The sequence below is a fragment of the Tupaia chinensis genome, unplaced genomic scaffold, assembly GCF_000334495.1.
Source record: "Tupaia chinensis unplaced genomic scaffold, TupChi_1.0 Scaffold000407_4, whole genome shotgun sequence".
Lineage (NCBI taxonomy): Eukaryota > Metazoa > Chordata > Mammalia > Scandentia > Tupaiidae > Tupaia > Tupaia belangeri.
Window position 1 is genome coordinate 5,223,579 of NW_006159912.1, and position 19,979 is coordinate 5,243,557.

Genomic DNA, 19,979 nt, shown 5'->3' on the forward strand with positions numbered 1-19,979 from the left:
GAACCAACAGTTGGTGTAATGGCTATGTTGCTGGACTCCCACATAGTCGACCATGGTTTGGACCCGGTGGCTTAAAAGTCACACCGGGTGCGTGTGCGTGCGTGCCCAAGATCCCAAGAGGAGAATGGAGGAGAAGGGATTGCGGCGTGGCCATCCTCCCTGGGGGGTGATTTCTCGCTTTCTGTATCTCTGTCTCTGTCTGTCTGGCGAGCGCATGCGCCCTATAGCAAAAAATCTCTCCAAAAAAAAGAAAAAGAAAATCATGCTGGGTGTGTTTTTGCCCAAAATTTCAGGAGGAGAATGGAAGAGAAGGGATTGAAGCACGGCCATCTCCCCTTGGGAGTGATAGCTCACTTTCCCTCTCACTGTCTCTCTCCGGCATGCACACGTGCCCTATGGCAAAAAGCCTTAAGGGTTAGATAAATAGATCTTTAGCAAAATCATATGAGGCAAATGTATAGTTATCACAGAAGATGAGAGAAAAAAATGTCAGAGAAATATAAAGGTAGAAAACTGCTCACTTTTGTTGAAGGACATAAATTCACATTTTCCAAAAGGTAAGGAAATATAACAGGATTTAGTATAACAACATTCATGTGTAAGTACTTTTCCAGTCAGCTTACTGGAAACCGAAGTAAGAAGCAAAGCTTGAAACAGGCACAGGACAATAATACATTACATAGAAGGAAAATACATGTCAACTGAATATTGACTTATAATTGAAAAGTACAGCAAGTCAGAAAACAGTGGAATAACATGTTTGAAGAACTGAAAGAATAAAGTACTGGCAACGTGAAGTTCACCATCAAGCAAAAATTTTCCCTAAGGGTAAAGAAGCTGTAATGCCAGTACTTCCACAGTAGAAATCTTGCTGACAAGCTATGGCACCAGAAGCAAAATTGGATCTTTAGAAAGAAATGAACAGTATGAGAAATGGTAAATTTTTAAAAGAATTATCTTATTTAACTTTATTCATTTATTTATGTTAATTTGACCAGACAGAGAGAGAGAGAGAGAAAGCAAGCTTCCAGGTCCGGAACTCGAATTGTGGTTGACCATATGGAGCCCTTAACTACCACGCCACCTGCCTGCCCTAAGAAATGGTAAATTTCTTGTTGAGTAGAAAAGATTAATTTTCCCTTTTCTTATTTTGTACAAAATATATGGGAATTAAAAATGATAGCTTTATAGTTTTTGTATACAAGAAATGACAGCTTTATTTTAGGGGATGATATTGCTCAGACAGGTAACACAGGTGACAGTGGTAGCACCAAGGATTAAAGGTGCTGAATGGAGGCACGTGTATGGAGGTATGCTTTTCAGAGTTGCCAATGCTGCTGTTCATTAAAAGCCAGTACTTCAATTAAAATGGAATATGAAGACATGTTTGATGAATTTAGAAGAAGGCAGAAGTGGAAGGACAAGGCACAGAAAAAGAAGGGGTAAACAGAATGAATATTAAGTGATTCATCGAAGTCCAGCCATATGTTGGAGCGGCTGGGGGGGGGGTGGGGGGGGGGGGGGGGATTGGCGGTAGGGCATCGTTGTGTGACGTGGAGCCGTACGAGAAGCCCAGGTGTGGATGGCCTGAACACACTTGGAGGACTTGCCTGCCTCTGTAATCCTGGCTGCCTGGGAGGCGAGGGGAGGATTGCTGTGTGGCTAAGACATTGTCAAGGATACCTTTTTCTCTCTCTTTTGCTTGTTCACCCATCCATTGTCTCTTGTGCTCATAAAAGAGAGAAATAAAATAAATGGAAAAATTCAGCCCAATAAATACATTAAGTATTAATGTTCTCCAATTTAAAGGAAGAAATTTCTTATAAGAGATTCACTTAGAATATAGACACTTCAATATTATGATAGTAAGTGGATATAAAGAGCTATCTCATGCAAACAATAAACCTAAGAGTGTTGGAATATTTGGCTATACTAATATCAAGTCAGATAGCCTAAGATAAAGCCTGCTGGGGCCAAATAATTGCAAAGTGGTAAAATATGACACTTTTGTGAGGCTGACCCTCATGGGAAGGTTTTGGGTTTGTGTCTGGAGACTTCCCTAAGTACTAATGTCATGCATGTACCCATAATCTGGGGCTGGCTGTGGGTAGATCATATGAACAAGATACTGTTGGGGGTACTGTCTCTTCTTGTTTTTTATTTTTTCCCTCTTTTTTATTTTTATTTTTATTTTTTTAAGAGGTTTTTGCCATAGGGAACTTGTACTCACTGGAGAGAGAGACAGAGACAGAGGGAAATGGAGAAATCACCTCATAGGGAATGGCCACACTGCAATCCTTTCTCCTCCATTCTCCTCCCAGGATCTTGGGCACTTTCATACATGTGCCTGGCATGAATTTCAAACCACTGGGTTCAGGATTCCAAACGTGGTGAGCTATGTGTAAGTCCAGCAATGTAACCGTTATTCCATCTGCTGGCCCCTCGTCTCTATCTCTTTCTCTCAGGGAAAAAAACAAATAAATAAACATAATAAGAAGTAGCTTATCAGTAGTCAAATTATCAGAGATATTTAAATGTATATACACCTAAAACTGAATTTCAAAATAGATTAAACATGTGTCAACATAATTAATAGTATGAACAATCAAGTTTACAATCAGAACTGGTAATTTTAATACCACTCTTCTCAAGATTTGGTAGAATAGAGAAAAAGACCTAAATTATCAGAACAACACTATCAACTAGTTGTCCAGTAGATAAGTAACTAACTTCAACAACTACACAATACATATTCTTCTTAATGATTACATTTTGTATACTTTGGCTATTAGACAATGGATAATAGAGGAGACTGAAGCCACAGGCAGGTATTTATTATTGAAGGACTTGGTTGGCAATCACATTGCAGTACTGGACACTGCAGGCTTGCTCCTCAGCAGCTTGATTCCAGCTAGCCCTGTTTGCAAATGGATTCTCACTTTGGGCACAATGACCTAGATTGTTCAATTAGCTGCTGTGATTTGTTTGCATAGCTCATGGCCCCAATTAAAGGCATCTACAATCAGCTGGTATGTAGGCTTCCTAGTGACACACAAGACCATTGGCCAGGCTATAGGTACCTGGCTAAAAGTCAGTGAAAATAAAACATTTGTGTAGTGTTTTGTGATATAGGATTCAGCTATCTTTTTCTTTAACTTGGTTAGATAATAAGAAATCTGTGATTCAGCATTCCCTGTGGTCTCTATACTGAACTCTGCTATTGTTGCACAAAAGCATCCCTAGATGATATGTAAACAAAGGGGCATGGTTGGCCAATAGTCATAGTTTGCCTAACCCTGAGTTAAAGTGGCTATGGCTCTTATCACTGTCATGTGTTGATGGCTTCTTTCTTCAGTTGGCCTTCCAGAGTCATTCTTGGGGGTCATATAGCTGCCATGACCCTGTGGATGCAATTCATTTTCATCTTAGCTGAGCCCTCAGTGAATCAGGCCCAGGCATTTAAAAGAAGCTCTGTGAATCCAGGGCCTGTTGAGCCAGTGGCATTGCTTCAGGCCATGAAATAGGAGATTGGTATAAAACCCAAGATGCCAGGCTGACTGCACTCTGGAATATATCATCTCTATTTGAATAGCACTAGTTCCTGTTGGCCCATCCCACCTTGGTCATCCTCCCAAAGAGGGTCTGGAAATTCTCAAGGCCTCCATGGATCAGTTGTTCAGTTACTTTAGAATTTAGTAGCAAGTTAATAGCTGCCATAAGAAAGGGAGTGCACTTGGTCGTGGTTTCAGGCAGGGGGCGATGTTGCACTGGGAGAACACCTTAAAGTACTTTAGCAGCTAGTAAGTCTTTACCTACAATAAACGTTTCCCTCCTGGGATTGTGTGTTGTTTGTGGTGTATAACATGGGGAGGAACAGGAAGCCTGTTCTGGTCTGTTGTGCACTTGTCCTACTGTCACCTCAATGTACGTGGCTGTGGATACCTCTGACACAAGCAATCAAATCAGTCATGTAAGCCATTAATAGCAGTTATTGTCCATCAACCAGAGCTACGGTAATAGTACCCTGAGTGGGGCAAAAGGGTCCCATTCTTTTATACCCTATTCTAGTGTGTTTTTTCTCCCTATGAAAACCAGACTAAGTCATTTAATGTGTACCTGTCAGTCGCCCCAGTGGCAACTGCCATGTGATAACACTATTCTCTATGTGACAGGGAAGGCTAGCCTGTTGATATGGTTAGGTACAGCCAGGTGTGTTGGCCTTTTTTGCACATGAGTGGTGCCATAGTTGGTACCTGTTATACCCGCATGAGCCATGGTGCTCCTTCCCAGCATCCAGTAAATGTCTGAGCACAGCAGGAAATTCTTCTTCTCTGTCCTTTCTCCTCTCCCCCAACACTGCCAGCTGTCACTCTGCAGTTCCATTGCATTTTTGGCTACCCCTTATCCTCATCACGTTAAGGCTGCAGGCCTATGAGCATTGTGCTGCCCTTTTAGCAAAGATTAGTAACACTTTTTCTTAAATGATTGTAGATTCATAGACACTCATAAAAATACTACTAAAAGATTCCCAGTGCACTTTTCTTGGTTTTCCCTGATGGTAACATTTAGTAGAAATATATTACAAGGATATTGACATTGATACAATACACCAATTTTCAGATTTTACCATTTTTTATGCATTTGCATATGCGTATTCAGTTTTACACAATTTTTTTTGAGAGGTTTTTTTTTTTTCCTATAGGATGTGTGCACTCGCCAGAAAGAGAGACAGAAACAGAAAGCAAGAAATCACCCCCCAGGGGGGATGGCCACGCCACAATCCCTTCTCCTCCATTCTCCTCTCAGGATCATGGGCATGCATGCACACGTGCTCGGAGTGAGTTTAAGCCACCCAGTCCAGGACTCGAACCGTGGTCAACTACATGGGCGTCCAGGGACATAGCCATTATGCTAGCTGCTGGTCCCAGTTTTATACAGATTTTATCACACTGTAACTTTCTGTCTTTACCACTACCTTGAAGATATGGAGCGACTTCCACATGCTGTCCTTTTATCACCAGAACCATCTCCCACGGTTTATTTAAACAGGCACCTGTTAAAGGACATCTGCACTATCTGCAGGTCTTGTCTATTGTGAATATGTTATGTGAACATAATTTTTATATCTTTGGCATAGATGCCTGAGAGTAGAATTACATGCTTAGTTTTTTTTGTTGTTGTTTGTTTTTCCCTTCCATTTTTTCAAATTCACTATAGGGCACATGTGCTCACCAAAGATAGAGAACGAGAAAGAGAGCGAGAGAAAGACAGAAAGCATGCCCCAGAAGGGATGAACACGTCACAACCCCTTCTCTTCCATTTTTCCTCCAGGGATTTTGGGTACTCACGCGCATGTGTCCAATGTGTTTGCCAAGCCACCAGGTACTGTACTCCAAATTGTGTAGTCCGCCATGTGGAATCCAGCCGCCTCAACCACCATGTCACCTGACTGGCCCTACATACTTAGTTTTGTAAGAGCTCCACACAGAGTAGAAGTTTTCACTTTTGCTGAGACCAGTTTTCCCTTTTGGGATACTAGTTCTTTTGTGGATACCAGCCCTTTGCAAGGTAAGTGGTTTGCAGTCTCCCATACTGGCCCATATCTTGTGTTTTTATCCTTTTGGCATAGGCTTGCACAGAGGAAAAAAAAATTAATTTGATGATTTTCAATCTATCAGATTTTTAAATGTATAGTTCTTTTGGTGTTAAGCCAAGTAGTGTTGCCAAACACGCATTCCTGTGTGTTTTTCTAAGTTTTACTATTTTGCATTTTACATTATCAGAGCATAGTAGTATCATTAAAAGGGCTGTGAAGTCTTCTTTACTACACTGTTTTCTGAGAGGAAATTTTATCAGCTATAGAGTTATTCAGAGACTCTGTGTCAAATTGATTGAATTTGGTAGTTTGTGTTTTTTGAGGATTTAGTCTATCTTTTTAAGTCGCAAATTTATTTGAATACAATTGTTCATAGCATTGCTTCAGTATCTGTTTAATGACTGCTGAATCTGTAACAAAGTATTCCCTATTTTATTCCTGATATTCATGATTTTTGTCTTCTGTTTTATCTTGCTTATCAATTTTAATAATTTTTTGAGTAGGTATTTTTTCTTTGTACATTTTTCTCTTGTTTTTCAGTTTCAATAATTTTTGCTTTGATCTTTATTATTTTCTTCCTTCTTTTCTTGATATATTTTTTGAAAGATTTTTGCAATAAGGCACATGTGCTCGCTGCAGACAGAGAGAGACAGAGAAACAGAAAGCAAGAAATCACCTCCAAGGGATATGGCCAGGCTGCAGTCCCGCCTCCTCCATTCTCCTCTTGGAGTTTTGGGCATGCATGCACACATGCCTGGCATGAGTTTCAAGCTGCCGGTTGAGGACTTGAACTGCAGTCGACCATATGGGAGTCTAGCACCTTAACCATTATGCCACCTGCTGCCTCTGAGCTTTCTTTGAATTTTCTTGGTTCTTTTTTATTTCTCCTAATTTTAGGCAAGTAGGAACCTAAATTAATGATTTAATTCCCATTTTACCACCTAATAGTATATTTCCTCCCTACTGTTGTGTAAGCCTCATCTCACATATTTTGATATCTTACATTTTCATTTACTTCTATCTTATTATTCTCTTTGAGTACTTTTGTCTTCAACCCATGGATTATTTAGCAATGTGTTATTTGATTACATACGATGTATTTAGGGATTTTTCCTGCCATCTTTCCATTAGTGACTTCTAGTTTGATTACATTATGGTCAGAGAACATATACTGTCCATGATTTCATTTTTTTTGGTGAAGGTAATTTTTTAAAGGGAGTGAAAAAAACTCATAATTACTGTGAGCCTCTGCGTACTATTTTTTATACTAGGCATTTTTAAAAAAATTATTGACTGATAATTTATTTAAACTTCAAAACATATTTTGGGGCTAGTGTATTTATATCTCCAGCTTAAGACAAATGTGGTTAGAATTCAGACTTTATATCTTCTCTATTTTGTAATGGTCTTATCTTTAGAACACCTTACCTGTCTTTCTCCTTTTATCCCTATGTTTTTCTGCTTCTATTTGACTTCATTTTCTTTTTCTATCTTTTCATGATTGGTATGTACACTTACCAGTCCAAGAAAAGGTAACGTAAAATTCTCATTTGGATCTCTGGTAAAGTCTGTTCAGGATTTTAAATAAATCAATAAATAGATCAATCGATCAGTCTCCATGAATTCATCATAGTTTATCAACAACAACAAATAATAATTCTGCCTACTTGGGAGGGAGACATTTTATTACTGTAGTTAGTTGTGAAGAATATTATCATCTTTGTGTCTTACATAGTGGTATCTCCATCTCACTGGTATAATATTAGCTGGTCAAGAAAGCCATGGCAAATTTTTGTCTGTTTTTCTATGCAGAAATGCATCATGACTTTCCTGACAACTCAATAGTAACTGACAATTCTAGAGCTTAGGATGTTCCAGGTAGCGTTCTTCACCAAAATACTATGAGGTGGCTACTCTTCCTGTGCTTATTTTATGGATGACAAGTGGTATTATGTTATGTTACACAACACAGTTCTTTGTTTAAAAGTTCAGTTTTTCTTTATTCTCTTGAAAAAGGATAAAGGGGGCTGGCAGGTGATGTGGTTGGGGCGCTGGACTCCTACATGGCTGACCATAGTTTGAGTCCTGGACCTGGCAGCTTGCTTTCTCACTTTACCTTTCTCTCTCTGTCTCTCTTGGGTCATATTAAGATATAATAATAACAAATAAAGTTAAATAAATAATTCTTTAAAAAAAAAAAGAAAAAGGATAAAGGAGCAGCAGAAGTAATGATACTGCCATTTCCCCCCTCTTTCTGCTTCAATACTGATCCCATTGTATTAGTTCATTTGTTGATTTCTGGTACTGAGAAAGTATAAAACAGAATTACTTGTTATTTTACTGTAAATATTTACTAAAGAAATAAATGAGTGAGAGGAATTGACAGGGGGCAGGAGTAGGGAGATGAGCTGGAGGATGACGTGAATTATCCTTCTTTACACACTGCTCCATTCTAAGTAATGAAAACTTTTATTGTCATTAACCTTGGTACAGTTGCTTAGAAATACAGCATTCTTAATGAAAGTGTTTTTATTGATTCAGAAGGATAAAAATTGTTGAAATATGTGGCTGGGAAATTTCTGGAACTTGTATATTAATTCTTACGGAAATAATTCTCCCTTTACATTTCTGTGTTTTTATTAGACATAACATCATCTGTGACTTGGATCTTGGCAAGTTAATGATTGCTATATGGCCGTTGTCTTTATAGATTGGATTGCCATTTTCATAGACTCTAAAAATTTAGTATTCTTTGTGTTGAGTGTTCTTAATCCAAGTACTCTGCTTTCTTTTTTAATAAAGTTGGAAAGGGAAGTTTTCTTTTTTAATAGAGTTGAAATGGAGTTGTTATTTGAATCATTAAGCATATTTTGCTACAGAAACAAAACCACATTTAACCATGGTTTAAAAAATTAGGGTTTATTTTTATCATGATTCAAGAAGTCTGCTACTGATTTTTGTACAATTGCTCACTGATGTTGCTGACCTTTGTTTTTATTTTTTATTTTTTAGTGGTGGAGGGGTGTGTGTGTGTGTGTGTGTGTGTGTGTGTGTGTGTGTGTGGTGTTTTAGAAAGGTGTGTCACAGTCTTTCTGTATCAGTCTCCCAAAAGTTAGGGCTATAGGCATATGCCCACACCCTGACTTTTTTTTTTCTTTTTTTCTTTTTAGGAGAGATTTTTGCTATAGGGCGTGTGTGCTCTCTGGAGAGACAAATAGAGACCTCTAGACAGAAAAGGAGAAATCAAATCCTAGGGGGATGGCCATGCCACAGTCTCTTCTCCATTCTCTTCCTGGGATTTTGGGCACAAATGTACACACACCCAGCATGAGTTTCAAGCCTCCAGGTTCAGGACTCAAACTGTGGTCAGCCATGTGGGAATCCAGAGACTTACACAAAACCATTACACTCTCTGCTGGTTCCCACCCTGACTTTTTATCTGAGCTGGGAATTTAACCCACTCTCCTGTGTCATCTCAGCTTGCCAGTGTCACCTTGTGCCACTGTGGTTATACCACTTCCTTGGGCTTCATCTCAGAATTCAAGGCAATGAAAGGAGAAGAATGGCAGCATCAGCGATGTTAATTTCATTTATCAGGAAAGCTGATCCTTTCCCAGAATCCTGCAATCCTGCAGCAGCCACCTGCTTTTATCTGAGGGGTCATAAGTGTATCAGCACTGGCTGTGGGCACATGGTAAGCCTCTGAGCAGGTCAGGTGAGGGAGTAACACTGGAGATTGGTGCTGGATATGCCCTCAGGACTTAGACTAATCATCACCACAGTCAAGGTGTAGAGCATCTTCTTATCTCAGAAACTTTCCTCCTCCCTCACTGCTCTGCCTGCTGCTGCCATAGGCAACCATTGCTATGACCACATTGTTGTTATGTTTTTAAATAATTTTTCTTTTATATGATCAGTTATTTAATTAGGTTCTTGACAAAAAATTTGGAACACCAATTTGTGAGGATAAACTCCATTTGTCAGGGCAGACATGGATCCCACGTAGCCCTGGAGCTGAGGAACAGCTTTGGCTTTTGGTAAAAGTTGCGAGTCCACAGGTTTCTGATCAACCTTGCACTGCTCTGAATCTCGTATTTCTCCTTCTCTGTGTCGAAGATCTCACCTTCCTGGTGTCTGGGCTTCTGCAGTTTCTTTTTCTTGAAATAAGCATTGGTAAGGTGCTTTGGGGTTTTTACTTTGCTAATATCAATTTTCATGGAGGTGGCAATGACAAATTTCTGGTGTGTTCTGTTCAGTGGAAATCGATTGAGAACCAGCGGTTTAGTTACAAGTAGCAAGCCACAGCTCAGCTGCTTCAGGGAAACCACTCTCTTGCCTCTGTGGCGTCCAGTGAGGATGATCAGAATGGTCCCAGGAGTGATGCTGGCTCGCAGCTTTCTCACATGCTGATTGAATGGTGTTTTGCCGTGGCTCAGCAGCTTTTGAGGCACAGCTTCAGTAGGATAATACCTAGGCATTTTGCTCAGTTTAACCACCCGGGTACCACCATTCTTGTCTCCACCAACTGGTTTTGTGATAGTCGCAAGAACCGTCTTATTTTTCTTGAAAAAGAAGGCATGGTGGTTAAGCTGTTGGATTCCAACATAGCTGACCACTGTTTGAGTCCTGGACCTAGTGGCTTGCTTTCTCACTTTCCCTCTCTCTCTCTGGTCAGATTAAAAAATGATAATAACTGGGACCGGCAGGTGGTGTGGTGGTAAGGGGTACTGGGCTCCCACATGGCCAACTGTGGTTCAAGTCCTGGATCTGGTGGCTTACTTTCTCACTTTCTGTCTGTCTCTCTCTCTCTCAATATCTTTTGTTCTGACCCTCTCTGGTCAAATTAAAAAAATAAGTAAATAAATTAATAAAGTTAAATAATTCAAAAGTAATAACAAATGGAATTAAATAAACACAATTCTTTTGTTTAAAAAAAAGAAATTTTATTTTCCATGCGAGTATATGTCTGTTGTGTTAGATTTTAGTTGTCTCAGGTATTCCATTTTTGAATTCTCGAATCATTGAAATATTTTTAAATGATTGATAGATTCCCTCCAAAATGTATAAATCAGAATTAACTACAATAAGACTATGTGTTTTATGGAACACATAATTTAGTATTAGCTTTCTAGAGGCCTAATTGGTTTCTGATGGTCAAATTATGTATCATTACAATTGGGAATCAAGTGTGAGATGGTATAAATGTGCCGAGTAATGCAAGAAGCATTTAAAGAATGGTTAATTGTATAACCTAACATAAATTTGCAAACATTTAATGAAATACTCTTTTGGGACCAGCAGTTAGTATAATGGCTATGTTGCTGGACTCCCATGTAGTGGACCACGGTTTGAGTCCCGGACCTGGTGGCTTAAACTCTTGCTGTGCGTATGTGCATGCGTGCCCAAGATCCCGAGAGGAGAATGGAGAAGGGACTGCAGTGTGGTCATTCCCCACGGGGGGTGATTTCTTGCTTTCTCTCTCTCTGTGTCTCTCTGTCTTGGGGGGGGCATCCCCCCCATAACAAAAAACCCCCAAAAAAAAAAAAAAAAAAGGATAAATACTCTTTTATTGAGGTGTTGGAAAATTCACAATGCATTTCAGCATAGAAAAATATCATAGCTTTCCTAGTGACCCAATATTTGTGTCTCTTTAGTTAAGAACTCTGACTTTGGATCTTTAGAATCTCTAGATTAATAATAGTGTCCTAATGAGGATTCCTAGACTAAATTAGGTACTGTTTGTTTTAACTTTTCTTCTAAGGCCATACTTTTATGTTGGATGGAACGAAACTTAATAAGAACATCTGCTTATACCTTTTATCCACATTATGTTCAAATCGCTTGTTTAATCCAAGCCCAGATGTGAAGAGAGCCGAGACAGGCCCACATACAATAGTATTTCATGCTTCCTAGCACCTGCTTATCTTCCTTTGAGCCCAGGACAGCAGAGGCATCTCCGAGGACTAAGAGACTATTAAACAAAACCACAGGCTGTACAAGGAGGCTATGGAATTTCCCTTTTGGCAAACAAGCTAGTTAGTGTTTCTTTTATTTTTTTATTATAGCAGCTTTACTGAGGCATAATTCACATACATGAAGTTTATTATATTATAATGTGGAAGTCAGTGGTTTTTATTATATTCATGGAATACATTGGTCACTACTATCCCATTCCAGAACATTTTCATCACCCCCAAATAAACCTGGTACCAATTAACTGTCCATTCCCCTCTTCTCAGCCCTTGGCAATTACTAGTCCTTTTTCTGTATCGATGTGCTCGTTCTGTACATAGAGTCATACAATATAGACTTCGAGGTGTGACTTATTTCACTTTGCATAATATTTCAAAGCACATCCATTTTTAAAATTAATTTATTATTTTTATTATTTTTAATTTGGAGAGAAAGCGAGAAAAAGCAAAAATGAGAAAGCAAGCTTCCAGGTTCAGGACTTGAACCACAGTTGACCATTTGGGAGTCCAGTACCTTAAACACCACTCCACCTGCCGTCCCTAAAGTGCATCAGTTTTTAATCATGATTGAAAACTTCATCCCTTTTTATGGCTGAATAATATTTCATTGTGTAGAAATATCATACTTTGCTTATCAGAGATTTGGGGCTCTTAGGAATATGGTTGTGAATTTTTGTGTACATTTTTGTTTGAACACATGTTTTCAGTTCTCTGAGGTATCTAGGAATGAAACTGCTGAGTCATATGTCAACCTCATGTTTAGCTTTTGAACTATTTTCTCTATGGCTACATCATTGACATTTCCCCCAAAGATCAATAAGGTTTTTAAGTTCTGTACATTCTCACTAATACTTTTTATTGCCTGTCTTTTTTACTCTAGCCATTCTTGTGGGTGTGAAGTGCTGTCATTTTGGTGTTTTTGTCATTGTTTTTGTTTTAATTTGCTGTAGGGGAGAGAGAAAGAGACATCTACCCCTACAGGGCCCTTGCCATGGTGCTCTCATTTCCCTAGCCTCCCAGCCAGCTAGGAGCACAGGCATGGGAGGGCATGCCCAGGGTGTCGAGGTTCATTTGGGAACCAAACTTGGACTCCCCATGAAGTCCAGTATCACACAGCAGTACCCCACTGCCTGTGCCATAGTGCTAAGCCTTTTGCTTTTTTGTTTGTTCTTTCATTTGCTATAAGCCATGTGCACTTTCTGGAGAGAGGCAGAGAATCAAAGTGAGAAATCATCCTCCAAGGAGGATGGCCACACTGTAGTCCCTTCTCCTCCATTCTCCTCTCAGGATCTTGGGCATGGACACACATGTGCCTAGTATGTTTTTCAAGCTGCTAGGTCTGGGACCTGAACCATGCTGTCAGCCATGTGGAATCTAACAGCCTTAATTTTTGTGCCACCTGCTTGTTTTTGCTTATTTTTAATTGGGTTCTTTGTCTATATATTCTTGAGTAGCAGGTTATTTCTGTATTCTGGATAATCTTTATCAGATAAATTATTTGCACATATTTTCTCGCATTTGGTGGTTTGTCTTTTTACTTCGATAGTATCCTTTAATTCTCATAAGTTTTTTATGGTAGAGAAGTATAATTTATCTACTTTGTTTTGTGTTGCATACAGGTGATTTGAATTAAGACTCAAGGTACTGTGTAGTAATCTGGTGAACAGATGCTAATTGGTATCAGTGAAAACAGAGACATTTCAACAGAATTGGAATGTATTTTTATGTTAAAAATGATGATAATAGTAAGCAATTTGCATAGTGATCATGAAGGCTCTTTATGTTAATTCAATAAATTAACAACCCTATGAAATTTACATTGTTACTGTTGAAAATGATAACCTAAAGGCACATAGTTAAATGTTCCCATGGCCATATAGCAGGCAAGTGGTGTATATGTATTTACTTTGATATTCTGCCTTTAGATCAAGCTTATAATAATATGGAAAATTTTATATTTTTAGTGCTACTTCCATGTGTGTTCACAGTTTTTTATAATATTGCTTTTAGATTATTTTCCCTTTCATATTGGTATTATTAATCGAATCTGATGTAAAGTCGTTTGTGCATGCACATGTGTATTTATATGACATATATAAATGGACATACATTCATTTATGCATGTGGTGATAGTAGGAAAAAATATGTCTCAAAATATTGAGGAATAGTTGTCTCTTAGCTGTGGAATTTATATGTGTGTGGTTTTGTCTTTTAACTACTTTTCTGTAATATCCATGTGGTGTTGTATTAACAAGTACCTTGATCTCTGTGGTCTTATATTTCTAACTTGTGCCACACATTCTCCTGCAAAGGCTTTCTGTACAGTGTTTTCCTTCTGTTTTGTGGAGAATAGCTACTATAGCAATACCATGTACGAACATGATTTTGTCTTACCATTTTTTGATATAGACTTTAGATTTCCAAGGCCTTTTTTACAAAAACTATTTATTTATTTGATTCCATTTGTTATTATTATTATTTTTTTCAATGTGACCAGAGAGAGACAGAGAGAGAGAAAGGGAAAGTGAGAAAGCAAGCCGCCAGGTCTAGGACTGGAACCACAGTCAGCCATGTGGGAATCCAGCGCCCTTAACTACCATGCCACCTGCCAGCCCATTTTCTACTTGAGGTCTTTGACACTTTGGCAAGTCTACAGTCTACACTGGTCAGCATAATGATAATATAAAATGAGTCAGTAAACTATGGTCCATGGGCCAAATTTGGCCCTTTAGCTGTATATATAGTTGTATTCATGAGTATGTATTTTATTGTGAGAGGGCACATGCACTTGATAGAGAGAGAAAAAAGAGAAAGTACCTTCCCAGCCCCTGCTGTTGGAGCCTGGTCATGCCACAATCCTTTTTCCTCCATTTCTGTATCCCAGCAGGATCCTGGGCATGCATGCACAAATGTTTGGTGTGTTTTTCAAGCTGGGTTTCTAACTGGTCGGTCATTTGGGATTACCTCCTTGTGTCCCTGTGCGTAGTGCTTACCTGCTGTGCTTTGGGGCTGACCCAAGTATGATTTTCATAGTTGTATTACAGTCCAGTAACCAGTAACATAGTTTTGGTCCTTAACTAGGCCAAATATTATGTCCCACCCAAAAGAATTTGATTTTTCTCCTTAGAATTATATTACTAGAAACATACTTAGTTATTATTACTTTATTTTGAATTACATCAATAACATTGTGTTAAAATTTTTTTGTTATTATAATTACCTACATAATATCCTTGATTTTATCCCCTTGCCTGAAAAGACTAAAATTTTACTACTTGGCCTGTTACTCAAAAAGGTTGCCAACTCCATTTGTAAAAGAAACCTGTACTTGGTTCATGTCTACAGCATTCGTTACTTCAGTTTTACAGTATTTTGAAATGTGACCAACTGCAAACATACGTAGTGTGTCCCTTGTTATCCAAATCTGCTAGTTTCCCAAGTTCAGAATAGTAAGTAGTGGGTGTTTTTTTAAAAAATAATCTAAATGTGTTTGTTTCCTAAATTTGAGAGCAGGAATTTGGATAGTGATAGGTATGCATACTTTCTTTATTTCTTAAAAGAGAAATGGCGTACATATGCTCACTGGAAAGACAGAGAGAGAGAGAGACAGAGAGAGAGAGAGAGAGAGAGACAGAAAGCAAGAAATCACCCCCAGGAGGGATGGCTATGCTGCAATCCCTTCTTGTCCATTCTCCTTTCATGATTTTGGGCACGCATGTACATGCACCAGGCATGAGTTTCAAGCATGCAAGCCTAGGACTTGAACCACAATCAGCCGTGTGAGAGTCCAGTGATATAACCATTATGCCATCTGCTGGTCCCTGCATACTTTTTTTTTTTTTTAACTTCAATTTATCACAAGTCCCTATTCTGTACTAGTGAAAGTTACTCGTCATCATACTTAGTACCTCAGACCTAAATCAGGAGTACAACTCAGATAACTCTCCTATTTTAGGAAGAGAAAATGTTAAGTAGAAATAGCATTCCCAAATTGATGTCCAGAAATCATGAAGATAATGTCATCATTTTATTACCACAGTTCCATTTCTAAAATTAAAAAAAAGAATAATATGTGAAAACTGCCCAGCTAGTCTGATAATACCAACAGTTATGTCATCTTCCATTCTGTTGATAGATGACTTGTTATCCCTTGTAATGTTATTTAAAGGATTTTAAACTTCCTTGAGTGGCCTTGGCAGCTAGTATCTTTAGCAACTCTTCTGTGCTCATTTATGTATGTTGTTATGTCTTCAAGGTCAGAGAGCAGAATCACTTCACTAATAGCAGTTTCCTAAGTGAGCATTAGGTGGATTCTGTCCTTCTGCCTTGATAGTGACTGTTATTATAACAACACCTCATATCACAAGAGTGCCTACTTGTCCCCCCCCTTTTTTTTGCCTCCCTCGCCCACCCCGAGCTTTCTTTTAAAAATTATTTTCCCAGTTAAAAAAAATTATACTAACTTTTTAAACTTTTATTTCATGTAAACTACCCTTCTTAGAATCTTGCATATTTCTGGGAAAGGTGATTAATGCTGGTTGATCTGTTGCTGCTGTTGAGTAGACATCTTCCTGTCTGATGCCCACTTACACCTCTTTTTATCTTTCTAAACTATTCTCTAAAGTAGACTTACTCAAGGGTACTTAATTATTACTTTCATCTTCCATCACTTTTCAACTGTGTTCAGTGTAATCCTTCCCTGCAGTTCATTTTAAAACAAGGACTAGCTTCTTGTAGGACTGTTGTCAATCCTCTACAAGTATTCTGAAGCTGAAGGAAACTTCTTTCACTTGATAGACCAGAAAGTGATCTCGATTATAAATATTTTGGGACAGGGTTTCAGATAACATGGTTCAGTTGCACTGTGGATAGGACAGAAGGTGTTTCTTCTTTATGTGTTTGATTTTGGAATGTAGAAATACTTTTGATATTATGATACTAAGTTCTTCTGGTACTTTATCTCTCTTCTTTTGCTCTTGCTATTCACACTATTCTTTATGTTGCCCTCCCCTTTCTTATTACTTTTCTAACTTTCACTTTTTCTTTTGATAGGATACCCAATCCATACAGAAAAGTCAGGTAACTTGAAAGTCATGATGGGCAAGCTACAGAGGTTAAGCACTTCTGGAGTAACTTTTTTTATCTGAGTTGGTGAAATTGTTGGGACTTAAATTTGTGTGTTTCAGAGTAGTCTTTAACTATAACAATGTATCATTTGGTTATTTTACAGTAACAAGATAGGCAAGCATGTGGTTGAATTTTGGGTTTGTGCATGCACTATGTTTTTCTAGTAGTAATCTAATAATGAAGCATCTTGTCTTCATGAATAAGACTCAAATTTCCTTTCTATTTAAAAAGTTCCATTTTCTTTTAGAAACTTGTACTTTTTGTTTTTAAGCTAATTTATTAATTCCTTCCATGAGCAAGAGAGACACAGAGAGAGGGTGTCCGGAAAATGGTTACCGTGAGCTGGCTTCGTGGTGCTGTGGTTTCTCTTGAGCAGTACATTACCTCCGAACCATGGAACCTGGCTCATGGAGTGTGTACGCTTAGTGTATGATAAGTGTCATACAAATTAGTGACTACGTTTCCCTTGATCAGGTTTGTGGCTGCCACTTGTTTTGAAAATAAAGTGATTTTTTTTTTGTAGTTGTTTTTTAAGAGAAGTTTTTGCTATAGGATTCGTACACTTGCTGGAAAGACAGAGAGAGCCATAAAGACAGAAAGTGAGAAATCACTCCCCAGGGGGGATGGCCCTGCTGCAGTCTCCTCTCCTCCATTCTCCTCTCGGAATCTTGGGCAAGCACTCACACATGCCTGGCATTGAGTTAAGCCACCAAGTCCAAGACTCAAACTGTGGTCGACTACATGGGAGTCCAGCAACGTAACCATTATGCCATCTGCTAGTCCCCAAAATAAGGTGTTTTTGAAGATAGTTACACTTACTCATTTTCATATTTCCTCAGGCTGCTTTGACAGCATGAAGGTGTAGTTATCTAGTTGAAAGAGACAGCAGAGACCTTGCATCTAGCAAAGCGATAAGATCCTTTGTTGAAAATGCTTACCAACCACTGTAGACACATGAGTGTTGGTTCATGTCTGTATGTTGTTACATTGTCTTAACAAGTGAGACCTTCTTTTTCAGGGGTCTCACTTTTCTTCAGGGTCTTACCCCCTGACTTTTCTTTTTTTAAAAAGTTATTTATTTATCTATTTATCATAATAATCTTGTTTATATTATATTGAATCACATATAACTTTACAGTGTATTACATTTCTTTTTCCAGAAGGAATACCACACATACCAGTCAATACAGAGATATTAAAATCCCCATTTCATCATCCAATAGCTTTTCATTTTTTTCCCGATTATTATTCCAATTATTTTTTAAAATAGTCAGTCACCATTTATCATTTTGCTTATAAAAAGACTTTACCCAACATGAAATACTTCTCAGACCAATCCAGTTGAGAATACTATACATGTTACCATCAACAGGCAATAAACCATATCTGTGTCCTACTAATGTCATGCCTCTCTATTTGTTCTTTTGCTATCTTTCTCTATCCTCTTCTCTTCTCCTCCCCATTCCACACTGTCTCATCATTGTTAACTATTTTCACTGCTTTTATGTCCTCCAATATTTCGATCTCTACCATAAAGTATGGATAGTCAGTATGTATTAAGTGGATACATACTTACATACAGTATCTTTCTTTCATATCTTGACTTACTTCACTCAGCAATAGATCCTCCATATCCGACCACTTTCTATTAAATGCCAGGGTCTTGTTGTTTTTTATGGCTGAGTAGTATTCCGTAGAGTATATGTGCCACACTTTTTCCATCCATTCATTTGTTTGTGGACATTTGGGTTGGTTCCATGTCTTTGCAATAGTGAATAATAAAAATATGGAACGCTTCACGAATTTGCATGTCATCCTTGCCCAGGGACCATGCTAATCTTCTCTGTATCATTCCTATTTTAGTATATGTGCTGCTGAAGTGAGCACCCCCTGACTAATTTTTCTACAGCTGTCATCAGCCCTACCACATATCCATTCCACTATATTTCACTCAAAGAGCTATCTTCCCAAAACTGAAATCTTGAGTGCTATTTCTTTAATAATATCCAATCACCCTTTTTTGCTATAGGGGATGTGGGGCTCACCAGAGAGCCGGAGAGAGACAGTGAGACAGAAAGTAAGAAATCATCCCCCACGGGGAGTAGCCATGATGCAGTCTTCCTTCTCCTCCATTCTCCTCTTGGTGTTCTGGGCACGCATGCGTATGTGCCTGGCATGAGTTTTAAGCTGCTAGGTCCGGGACTCAAACCTAGTCAACTACGTGGGAGTTCAGTGCATAACAGTTGTGCCATCTGCTTGTCCCCCAGTCACCTTTTACTATGGCTTCTGCTGACTGTCGTGGAGCTTCTGACATACTGAAGTACTTGTCTACTATTTTTATCTTACTGCCATATATTTATATCTAAAATAGAGTATCTAATTATATATAAGTTGAAGTGTCTTTTTTCTTTGTAAGAATATTCTACTTTAAACCTCAATTCGAAGGCCAACCCGAGGCATAGTGGTTAAGGAAGCTGGATCCCGTATGGCCTACAGCATAACTGACGTCCCAGAACCTGTGGCTTGAGAAACATGTCTGCATGTGTACATGCATGTCCAAAGTCCCAAAAGGAGGGGGAAAATAGAGAAGGGATTGTGGCATAATCATTCTCAGTGGAGTGGTGTTTTTTTACTTTTCATTTCTCTCTCTTGCTCTTTCTGGGTGAGATATCCACACCTTTGGCAAACAAAACAAAACAAACAAACAAACAAACAAACAAACAAAAGCCCTTAATTCCAGAATCAAGGCTGATTTTGATAATGTTTTGACGATCATTCCTTATGTTCTACCTTCATCATCTTTTGTTAAAAGATGTGAAAACTTGCTCTTAGAAGCAGAATTCTAGGACCAGTGGATGGCGTGGTGGTTAAGGCACTGGAGTTCCACATGGTCAGTCATAGTTTGAGTCCGAGACCTGGGGGCTTGCAGTTTGCAGTGGACACATATGTGGGTGTGCCCCAAATCTTGAGAGCAGAATGGAGGAGAAGGGATTATGGCATAGCCATATCCCCCCCCGGGGGGGGGGGGATTTCTCACTTTCTCTGTGTCTCTGGCAAGTGCACATGCCCTACAGAAAACAACCTCTCTAAAGTTAAAAAAAAAAAAAAAGACAAAACAGTTCCTGTTTTCCTTCCATTTTGTTGCCACTGTGCCATGTACATAAGAGTTACTCCATTTATTATATATGTTGATACTTTTCTTTTTTTTTTTTTTTTTTTTTTTTGGGAGAGGTTATTTTTTTGCTATAGGGCGCACGCGCTCACCAGACAAATGGAGAGGCAGA

General features: G+C 38.7%; 1 protein-coding gene and 1 non-coding gene across 3 annotated transcripts in view; one reads left to right on the forward strand and one right to left on the reverse strand.

Moving 5' to 3' along the window:
* Positions 1–19,979, forward strand: part of BCAS3 (BCAS3 microtubule associated cell migration factor) — a 341,361-nt gene that overhangs the window by 204,693 nt on the left and 116,689 nt on the right. The window lies entirely within an intron of this gene.
* Positions 18,476–18,582, reverse strand: LOC114008884 (U6 spliceosomal RNA). The gene has a single exon (XR_003550374.1). It is a non-coding gene; the product is annotated as a U6 spliceosomal RNA (small nuclear RNA).